This window comes from Leptonychotes weddellii, chromosome 6, assembly GCF_054177405.1.
Source record: "Leptonychotes weddellii isolate Sample4059 chromosome 6, ASM5417740v2, whole genome shotgun sequence".
Taxonomy (NCBI): domain Eukaryota; kingdom Metazoa; phylum Chordata; class Mammalia; order Carnivora; family Phocidae; genus Leptonychotes; species Leptonychotes weddellii.
In genome coordinates, this window is record NC_138374.1 from 78,719,883 (window position 1) to 78,730,975 (window position 11,093).

An 11,093-nucleotide genomic window follows, 5' to 3' on the forward strand; every position below is an offset into this window, starting at 1 on the left:
GCTCAATCCCAGGACCCCGGGATCATGACCTGAGCCGAAGGCAGATGCTTAACGACTAAGCCACCCAGGTGCCCCTAAAGTTCGTTTTCCTTGAAGGCCCCCAGGGGTGTTGGGAGGAGCCCTCGACCCTCCTCCCGGTCTGAGAAAACCTGAAGGGGGCCCAGAGATTTGGTCTGAGGCTTTGAAAGAGTCCCCAGAGCCATCATCGTCATTCTGGACTCTTCCAAAGCCTCTTTCATCTGAAGATCTCAAAGGCCTGCATAAACATTAATTATTCGCACAGTTCTGCTTGGAGGTAAACAGATATTACAATTCTATTAGCCTCTCACTGATGCTTCACCTCCATCTGCAGACTGCGGGTTCCATCCCCTATTTACTCAGAAAAAAGGTGATTATTTCCCCTCAGTTGGTAGAAAAACGGACTTGCCTATTAATACATCGTTCTGGGCCAAAATCTGTGGGCCGTATAAAGATATTCTGTATAGCGCACAGCCCCTGCTCTCGGGGGGTTCACAGTCTAGTGAAGAGATAAGATGCATATATGTGTATATATATATATATGTATGTATAGTGAATAATAATATAAAATTTATTTCATGACAGGATATGATTAGTGCAGACTGAGAGGTTCTCAGCAGGGGAGATCACCATGGATGCTGGTAGTCCAAGAGAGCTTCATGGAGGAGGAGGATTTGGACCAGACCTCGGATACTCAGTGTGTGAGTGTGTGTGTGTGTGTGTAAGTGCACACGTGCATTCCAGCAGCAGATGAGAATGTGGACAAAGGTACTGAGATAGAAACATGCCTGACTTGTTTAGAGGTCAGATAGCTTGATATCGCCGCAGCTGGGAAAACAGTGAAGGATATGATTGGAAAGCAAGGTAGGCCAGGACCAAACAGTGCAGAGCCTTTCTAACAAAATCTCAAGATTTGACTCTGATATTCCAGAATAAATTGTATCACTTATTTTTATAAATGATTATAAATCTATTTTTCTTTTTTAAAATATGTTTTTATAAGTAATTTTAATCTTATAAATGATATCATTCATTCCAGAATAAAGTAAGTAGGGTTGGCAACTGGCCCATGTGAACAGTTAAAGCTCAAGCTTGACACGAAATAATAAAGAAAATGCATGAAATGCATACTTACTAGAGAAAGCAAAAATAAAGATCAGAGTGGAAAGAAATGAAATAGAGATTAAAAAGACAATAGAAAAGATCAATGACACTAAGAGCCGGCTCTGTGACAAGATTAGCAAAATTGGTAAGAAAGGAAATGAAATCAATTGCAAAAAACACGCCCCAGGTAGTTTAGAAAAGGTGGCTTAGTGAGAAAGTGTGGCCCCCGGGCCCGGCGGAGTCAGCATCCCCTGAGAACTTGTTACAAACGCCATTTCTTGGGCCCATGTACAGACCTGTTCAATCAGACGCTCCAGAGTGGGACACCCCCCCACCCCAGTGACCGATGTGCGCCGAAGTTTGAGAAGTCCTCAGTTAGAGAAAATTCTTCTGACAGATGGGCTCAAACTGAGCTGAATCTCTCCGTCTCATCTACACTCTGCGTAATTGAGAGATAAACTGCTGAAACCAGGTGTTTGAATTAGCCTTTTAAAAAACCTTTTTATTTTGTAAAAATTTAGACTTACACAAAAATAGAGTGATACACCCAACGCCCAGATTTAAGAACTAGCAAGATTTGCTGTACTGTCCCTTTCTCTCTTTTTCTCTGAACTGTTTTTTTAATCCTAGAAATTATCTCAACTCACTTCTACGTATTTCAATATGCATTTCTTTAAAACATACATGAGTTCTTGGGGGGTGCCTGGGTGGCTCAGTTGGTTAAACATCTGACTCTTGGTTTCGTTCAGTTCACGTCATGATCTCGGGGTCGTGGGATCGAGTCCCACGTCGGGCTCCACGCTGGGCATGGAGCCTGCTTGGGATTCTCTCTCTCTCCCTCTGCCCCTCCCCACTCTCTCTCTCAAATAATAAATAAATAAACCTTAAAAAAAATACATGTGTTCTTACGTGACCATAATGTCAATGTCACACCTACAAAAAGAGCAGTCCCTGGTTTCTCCTAATACCCAGATGATAACCACATTTCTCTGATCATTGAAATAGAGTCTGTAATTCTACTGTAGCTGGCTATTGTCTATATTATGATACCCACCTACCATAATAAAGTTTAGAGGGCTACTGACTCAGAGGGAGAAAACTTTAGACATTTTTCTTTGTAAAATAACTCTAAAAAGGAAGATTCCTTTTAGATATAGGTAAGTTTGTAAGTATTAGAGGGATGTTCTTGATTACCTGCAGGTTAGAGAATATTACCTATGAAATGCATTTCCATTTCTGACGCGGTGACATCACGCTGGTTGACAGAAAATGTAACTCAGGGGCACCTGGGTGGCTCAGTCGGTTAAGCAGCTGCCTTCGGCTCAGGTCATGATCCCGGGGTCCTGGGATCGAGCCCCACGTTCGGCTCCCTGCTCGGCAGGAAGCCTGCTTCTCCCTCTCCCTCTGCCTACTTGTGCTCTCTATCTCTCTGTCAAATAAATAAATAAAATCTTTAAAAAATAAAAAAAAAGAAAGAAAGAAAACGTAACCCAGTGGGGCGAATCTTCCTGGGTGTGAATGTGGCTTCCTATCCTTGGCATCAAACATTGCTGAAATGCGTGGTGTTTTCCGACACTGCTTTGGAAATACCTTGCCATAAGAGTATTAAAAATACAGTAAAATATTCAAGTATCTTCTAAATATTCTTAGTTCAGTTAATTTCTGGAGTCAGAAGCAATAATAATAATTGTACACACTTATATGGTCCTTTTAAGCACTTTATCTACATTGACTCATTTCGTTTTTTAAAAAAGCCATTAAGAAAGGGCTCACATGATGCCAAAACAGCAGGACAGAGAGAGAGAGAAATGAAACCGTAAGAAGCTAATTGACCAAATGTTCAGGTAATGGGAAGTGGGATTTTTAAGCTGAATTTCCTCAACAAGTCATTTTTTTCCGGCCTACCTATATCTTCTGTGGTATATGGCCTGTCATTTATAAAACGATAGAAACCTTGAGACTTCTAAAACAATGAATTTCGTTAGTGTACGCCGGAGACATGGACAACCCGAGTGCGTCCGGACTTCATACTCTTGCAACTGCGATTTGAGCTAGGGGATGCAACAAAACACAAAGGATAAATTTGGGTCACAATTGAAGTGAACCACCTCTTACAATTCGATACAGGCTCCAGATTTTAATTATCTCACCTTCTTTCTTCACCATTTTTGGGGGAGGAGCGCTCCACCCGTCTGCCCTGCTCTCCTCCCCTCTTCTGCCTGCGACCTCCCTGCTTCTCAAACGTGTTGCTTCATGGCATTTTATTTAGATTGGTTGGTAAGTTTGGGTAGACTGGAGGCAAGCTGATAAGACATCAAGTGGTGGTGATCCTATCAAACATAAGAATAATTCCAAAAATAGTTGTCGCCTCTCAGGCTTTTTTTCTCCCGGTAACGAAGCTTGCTGCCTTAATTATAGTTTGAGACACTGTGTTGAAATATTTAATCTCAGAGTAATGACTGGATTTTAGTTTCCTAATTGGCATCTCTATGTTTGGCATCTGTGCCAAAGCCCAAATCTGAGGGTAAGCCTGCAATACGAGATACGGGTGAGGTGTAAACCATCTCAGACAGCTTAGCTCCAGGACAATCATGTCATAACCAAGGAAGGAAGGAGAAATATCACCTATCTTATGATTCCACATATTTTTGAATCCCTAGCCAACGACCTCTTGGAGTGCAGGCGTCAAACCCCAAGCCCACGCGTGATCGGCGCACAGCGAAGAGCAACTGTAGTCCCGAAGAACCCTCGGCCTCAGAAACACCCCGTGCTCGATCTCCATTGGCATCTCTGGTCCCTGGGAGCCGCTCCCAAGGATACTGCTCCACCCACCCCTGGGTGACTTACTTAAAACCTTGTGAAACCAGCTTGAAAGGACCAGAAGGGTAGGTTGGGGAGGGAAGTTATCGGCTTGAATGAACTCTGTCCACCAGGATCCTTTTCTGTGGCCCCGGGAGGGGAACGCACAGCTTTGTCACTTGGGCATCCCCCTGCGGGGGATTCCCATTATTGGAAGCCAGATACGACAGCCCGTGCGTCACACACCCCCTTGGAGAGTGCCTGCCACTCGCTGTGGGCGTGGGACCCACAGGCTCACATTGCCTGAATAATGTATGCTCCCTTTGTTGTGTTTTCCAGCCTCAAGGCAGGTGGAGCAGGCAGTGGAATTCCCGAGCGGCTGCCCCACCCACCGACGGGGTCTGCAAGCCCAGCCGCCAGACCGGGGACCCATACCCAGCTCTGGAGGCCGGTGGGCAGCGCCGCTCTCTCAGCTGCGCAGCGGGGAGAAGAGACGGGGTTTCCAGTCGTGCCAGCGTCTGGGGGACACGTCCCTGCAGGTCCGACGGCGCTGCCATAGACCTCCCCACTCGGGACGGGGTCTCACCAGCTCCACTGGAAGCTTTGGGGCTCCGTGTGCGGCTGAAAGTGCAAAGCGCTCTCCCGCCAGCCGGGAGCGCCCGCACGTGGGAGGGACACGGAGCCCGGGCGTGGGAGCGACACGGGGCTGCGCCCACCCTGACACAGTGAGTAACCACGGGAGCCACTCCCAAACACCCAACCATCCTGGTGGTGGGCCCGCGCCCACCCGAGCCGCTGGGTGGTCAAAACCAAGCGAGCTATCGCTGTGGCCAGCCCCCAGCAGCCTCCAGATGCCGGTGGAGGCCACCTGAATGTAATCTGCGTGTCATATGTCCCAGCCTGGCCCCCCCTGGCCCAGCCCCCCGGCCACAGCTTTGACTCTTTCCAGTTCAGATAACAGGGTCCAGTCGTGTCCCAGACCCAGAGTTCAGTGCTGCCAGTGAGTTCTCTGTACACCTCCTGAAATGGGATTTTTCTCCTAGTGTTAGGGAGAAGAAATTAATACTTGGGTGACATACCGCCGGCAAGAGACCGGCCAGGAGAGGAACCCACGTCCATCTGACTCCAAAGGTCACACTCTTCCCACTTCCTCATTTACCACCCCGCCAAAAAAGTATATGTTATAAACAAACCCTGCTCTATGTCCCCACCTCGGAATGGGTCCCAAGTGGGTCCCAAGTTCCTCTGTGACAGAGCTCACTGGGCCTGATCCGTTCCAGGGAAACGTGCCAAGTGTCTTGACAACATGAGGCTGTAAGATCCCTTGCCTCCTGGGACTCAATAACTTCATCCCTGTCCCAAAATGCTGAGTCAACAACGTTCTTTGGACCCTTTGTCTTGACAAGGTACAATTCCCAGTCCCGAGTCAATGGATCGGCTGGCGTTGCCACCGGGAAGAGAGTGGCCTCCCTTTCATGCCCTCCCCCTGTATCTGGAAGCAGTTAGCCTGAAGCTTCTTTAACCGTGTCATCTCCTCTGTAACAGACTGAAGGAGGGGGCAGAGGAAGTGTCCCAGAGAAGGCCTCTGGCCTTTGGGCACCCTTGTTAATCCAGGGTCCCACTGAGCCCGTACCCCAAAGCCTCTGGCAGTGGGCCCGCACAGACTGAAAACTCCCTCTGGGTCCCTCCTGAGCCCACTGCCTAAGAACCAAGATAGTCTTGGCCTGCATGAAATGAAAATGGTTTACATAAAAACGAGCGACACTGGCTTTGGACCCTGTAGGGCTAGAAGTCCCAACTTCATCCATAGTAGAAAGGTAGCTCTTACTCACTCAGCCAACAAAGGTACATCGAGAGCTTCTTGGGTGTCGAGCAGCATGGCAGATTTGTCGATTCAACGGTGAAAAACCAGCTCCGTTCTCGTGGGGTTTACAATCAAGTGGGAGAGAGGAACATTCAGCAAATAGGAATACAAATAGATGTGAAATCACAATTTGATGATAATAGAATCGTTCACATAATCTAAAAACCAATGGGAACATAACCACTCATTTTTAAAAACATGCGTTGTATAATAAAAGCATAAAAATATGAATGGGGGCACCTGGGTGGCTCAATCATTTGGGCATCCGACTCTTGATTTCAGCTCAGGTCATGATCTCAAGGTCATGGGATAGAGCCCAAGTCCAGCTCCACACTCAGCAGAGAGTCTGCTTGAAGATTCTCTCCCTCTCCCTCTGCTCCTCCTGAGGAGCAGAGCCTGCAGGAGTTGGGAGGGCCTCGGGGGTCGGCTGATCTCGAGTGACCCAGGGAGGAGACTATTTCAGAAATCCAGAGACACAGGGGCTTGGCTGGGGCAGTCAGAGTGGGGGATGCGGAGTGAAACGCACAGACTCAACAGAAATTGCGGAGGTCACATGGCAGGGCCTGGTGGTGGACCGAATGCGGGTCTGAGGCCTTCCTGTTCGGCTGGCACAACCCGGCAGGTCATGGGAACTGAAGTAAGCCTGCCTTCCGCAAGCAGACTCGTGGGCTGGGTTTTGGACTTACTGATTTCGAGGCACCTGTTCAGGTGCAAGGAAAACTGGGGTACAAGTAAGAAGGAAGGGCCCCCCCCAAAGCTACTGGATGCTGCGACTGTTTTACTGATTGTCAGAGAACCAAAACCCACAGCCCCATCTGGGCCCTTCCTGCGTGACATGGCCACGTGGCCGCACTCATGATCAGTGGCTGAGGGCAAAAACCTGCTTAATCTTATTACACTGTGAGGATGTGTGTCCCCTGTGTACACCTGGGCAGCGTAACTGGTCCCAGCTGAGCTACGTTTGACTAACCTACTGAGGATCCTGTCTGGTTTTTCGTCTTCCTCCTCTCCGCCACCAGGCCCGTGAGGCTCCCTCTCTACTCCTTGCGGATCTCAGGGCCCTTTCAGCCAGACGCTGCTATGGTCTGAATGTCTGTGTCCCCTCCCCAGTCCCCAGATTCTTCTGTTACAAACCTAATGCCCAGGGTGGTGGCATAAGGAGGTGGGGCTGTGGGGGGTCGTCAGGTCCCGAGGGTGGAGCCCTCGCGAATGGCAGTAGTGCCCCAATAAAAGAGGCTCCAGGGGGCCTCTCACCCTTCCACCTGGTGAGGATTCAACAAGAGCGCCTGGCCATTCACAGCCTGGAACAGGGCCTCCGTCACACACCAAGCCGCACAGCAGCCCTGACCTTGGACTTCCAGTCTCCAGAGTGGGAGACGTGGACCTCTGTGTCCGTGGCTTTCGGTCAGAGCTGCCCGAGCTGCTCAGACTCCAGGCACACCCTGCCTTCAGCCTGGACCCATGCTGTCCTGGGTTGGGTTGCCCCAGAATCAGACCCCGAGGCAAGCTTACTTAGGATGCGATCCCAGGGAGGCTGGGAGCGGGGCAGGGAGGCAGGGAAGGGAAGGAAGCCAAGAAAAGGAACATTGTTTTCCAAAATTGCTGCTGTGGCAACTGCCTTTGGGGTCCAGCCCTGCTGGGGACCCTGGGAGACCGCACAGGAATTGTCCTTGCCCACGGGGGTGAGGAAGTGGGGGCACCTCCGTGTCCCGTCCCCCCACGAGTCCAGAGTGTCCAGTCCCCCAGGCATGTCCGTCCCATGGAAGAAGAGCTCCCAGGTGGAGAACTGCACGCTTGCAGCGGACAGCCTTGAGAATGTCCTGGAATGGACATCCAGCTGAGTGATGAGGGCGTGCGGGTCCCACAAGAACTGTCACACTCCCCGTGGCAAACAGACTCTAAGATGGTCCGCAGACTCCCCACGTCCCAGGACCCACACCCTTATATAATCCTATACAATCCCCCTTGCCCTGAGTGCGGGGGGAACCTGCAACCGCCAATAGCCCCTGGAACATGGCAAAGGCGATTAGGTGGTATTACTCAGGCTCCCATTCCCGCTGCCTTTCTTTCTCCCGCGCTGGCTTTGCGGAAACAAGCTGCCATATTGCAAGGGGGTCCGCGGACAGACCCAGGTGGCAAGGAAGCCAGGTGGCCAGCAGCTTGTTGGCAACGAGCGTGGCCTCCGCCCTACAGTCAGCAGAGAGTGGGCCCCAGTCTCACAGCAGTAAGGAACTGAGTCCTGCCAACAGGTGAGCCCGAAAGCAGATGCACTGCCTGTCAAGCCTCCGGAGGGAACGGAGCTGCGCGGACACTGGGATGACCGCTGGACGCAGGTGCGACTGCGCCCGCCCAGATCCTGCCCCACAGGGTGTGCGGTAAGGGGCCGGTGTTGCTCTAAGGCTCGGAGTCTGTGGTCCTCACGGAAACCAGACGTGCTCCCTTACCCCTGAGCCTCCCACCCGAGCGAGGCAGCTTGGCCCCCTCCTCTTGTGGCCTTGACTGCAGATCCACGGACCAGTAATTGTGTTCATTGAAATAAATGTATTGCTTTTACCTATTATCCTATGTTAATTAATTAAATTTAAATAAAATAAAGAAATTTAAAAAGTAAATTAATGTATTGCTTTTTTTTTTGTCTTATTACGAAAATAAGCCAGGTGCATTCTACGTTTATACAATAGAAACAAAAAGAAACTGATGGCATTCACTTAGCTTTTTCTTAGGTAAGCTCAAACTTTTTTTTTTTTTAAGATTTTATTTATTTGACACAGAGAGACACAGTGAGAGAGGGAACACAAGCAGGGGAAGTGGGAGAGGGAGAAGCAGGCTTCCCGCCGAGCAGGGAGCCCAATGTGGGGCTCGATCCCAGGACCCTGGGATCATGACCTAAGCCAAAGGCAGACGCCCAACGACTGAGCCACCCAGGCGTCCCTGAAACTTTCTTTCACAGGTTTTTCTGTCTGTGAGTCCTATAATTTATCCTTTTTCACCCCTGTGATGGATGAACCTTCGCCCAAATATGTTTATAATTAGCAAAGACTGCATTTAAACGGATTGTTCCTGAACTTTCCCAAAGAGAAGCACTCTCAAAATACCATCTAATTGAAAAGAGACGTTATTCCCCGAGAGGAAAGCTCCCGAGGGACAGGAAAGCCATTATTCAACCTTAGCTCCAAGGGAATCTAAATACACTGGGGAGGAGAGAAGTGCCAAGTGTTTGAGGCCGTAGATCCTGAACATCTTTTCAGTCAATAAAGGGCTTCCGAACTTAGAATTTAGGGGCTGAATTTAGCAAAGGAGGAACAGGAGAGGTAGGGCTTTTGTATCCTCCGTGGCGTTTCTACCCCCCTTCCTCTCTCAGCCCCGACCACGGGGAAGGCGGACTCTCCGCAGGCTCTGGGGCTCTAAGTCCCCAGGTGGCTGCCCTAAGGCATTTCCTCTTTTCTGTCGTCCCCCCAGCTGTCCCTCTTTCTGCTGCTCACAAAGCAGTTTCTATTCTACCAGGATGTGGCCTCCGCAAGGCCACCTGCCGGGAGTGAAGCTCCTTGCCCTCCTACTCCACGGGCTTTCCTTTCTGGGGGGTCACGGGGTGCTCCAAGTTCACTGGCCTTCCTTCACTGAGCACGCTTTAAGGGACAGCTGCCTGCTGCGCCTTGTGATGGGTGACCAAGCGTGTCACCAAGAGGCCTCCCCGCCCTCCAGGAGCCTGGCGTGCGCACAGCGACAGCCCATGTCCTCGTGGCTCGAGCGGTCTCTGCGCGCAAGGGCTGCAGGCACCGGGCAGAGGCCTGGAGGCAGGGGAGGGGCGCGGCGCAGGTGGGAGGGCCTGTAACACAGACGGCAATGAGATACTACCGCACACCGACTCGGAAGGTTGCAATAGTAAAGAGAGGCAGTAAAAAGTGTCGGGGAGCATGGAGAGGAATGAGCCCCCCCCCCCGTGCAAATATAAAATGGTGCAGCCCTTTGGAAAACAGCTTGGCAGTTCCTCAGAAAGTCAGAGTTACCATAGGACTCAGCAATCCCGGCCCTAGGTATACACCTAAAAGAACAGAAAACGTGTTTACAGGACAATTTACGTGTCCATGAATGTTCCCTAGCAGCATTATCTGCAACGGCCAAAAAAATGAAAACAACCCCAAAGCGCACCAACTGATGAATGAGAAGCAAAATGTTAAGCATCTCCATACAATGAGATATTATTTGGTCATAAGAAGAAACAGTCCCGGGGGCACCTGGGTGGCTCAGTTGTTAAGCATCTGCCTTCGGCTCAGGTCATGATCCCGGGGTCCTGGGATGGAGCCCCGTGTGGGGCTCCCTGCTCAGCGGGGAGGCTGCTTCTCCCTCTCCCTCTGCCCCTCCCCCACCACTCGCATTTTCTCTCTCGCTCTCTCTCTAATAAGTATATCAAATCTTTTTTTTAATTAAAGATTTTATTTATTTGACAGAGAGAGACACAGTGAGAGAGGGAACACAAGCAGAGGGAGTGGGAGAGAGAGAAGCAGGCTTCCCGCTGAGCAGGGAGCCCAATGCGGGGCTCGATCCCAGGACCCTGGGATCATGACCTGAGCCGAAGGCAGATGCTTCACCGACTGAGCCACCCAGGCGCCCCAGAAAACTTTATTTTAGAGGCTCCTGGGTGGTTCAGTAGTCGCCCTTGATTTCAGTTCAGGTCATGATCTCAGGGTGGTGAGATCAAGCCACATGTCGGGCTCTGTGCTTAGTGGGGAGTCTGCTTGGGATTCTCTCCCTCTGCCCTGCCCCAGAAACTTTTATTTTAATTTACTATTCCTATTTAAATTATAGGAAATTACTAGATAGACGCATTTTCCTCTGTAGGTTTAGTCTGACCTTCAGTTACCATCTTCGGAGGACTTCCCAGTAACCTATCACTCATAGCAAAATGTACATTCATGTGATCAGGGAAATAGAGACACCCTGGGGTCTCCATACAGGACTCGGCCGGTGGCTCGAAGATCGCAAACCGATGACCCCTCGTACTGGAATCAACACTTGCTCTTGGAAAAAGAGGGCCCTCCTCACGCCACGAAGTCACCAGGTCTGCCTAGGCATCTCGGCGCTCTGAGATGCCTTCTCTTCTGTGAAATCCACCCTCCACGTATTGTGTTGAGCTGTCTCTAATCCTCCTTGTGCTTCGATTTCCAGAAGCAAAAAGAAGCTTTCAAATGGAAGGACTTCAGGAATGAATGCACAAGCATTGTTTGCGAAGGAGTGTACGTTCTCCTTTGTTGGCACCCTTTTGGTCTCTTATCCAAAACTACATCATACCCCTGGCAGCCTCCAATCT

The 11,093-nt window shown here is 50.2% G+C and overlaps 1 long non-coding RNA gene across 1 annotated transcript in view; it reads left to right on the forward strand.

The window, feature by feature from the left end:
* Window positions 1-8,525, forward strand: part of LOC145722255 (uncharacterized) — a 26,163-nt gene extending 17,638 nt beyond the window's left edge. Inside the window, exons 2-3 of the long non-coding RNA XR_014146374.1 lie at window positions 604-786; window positions 3,783-8,525. This is a non-coding gene — a long non-coding RNA (uncharacterized LOC145722255). The remainder of the gene's footprint in view (window positions 1-603; window positions 787-3,782) is intronic.
* Window positions 8,526-11,093: the final 2,568 nt, after the last annotated feature.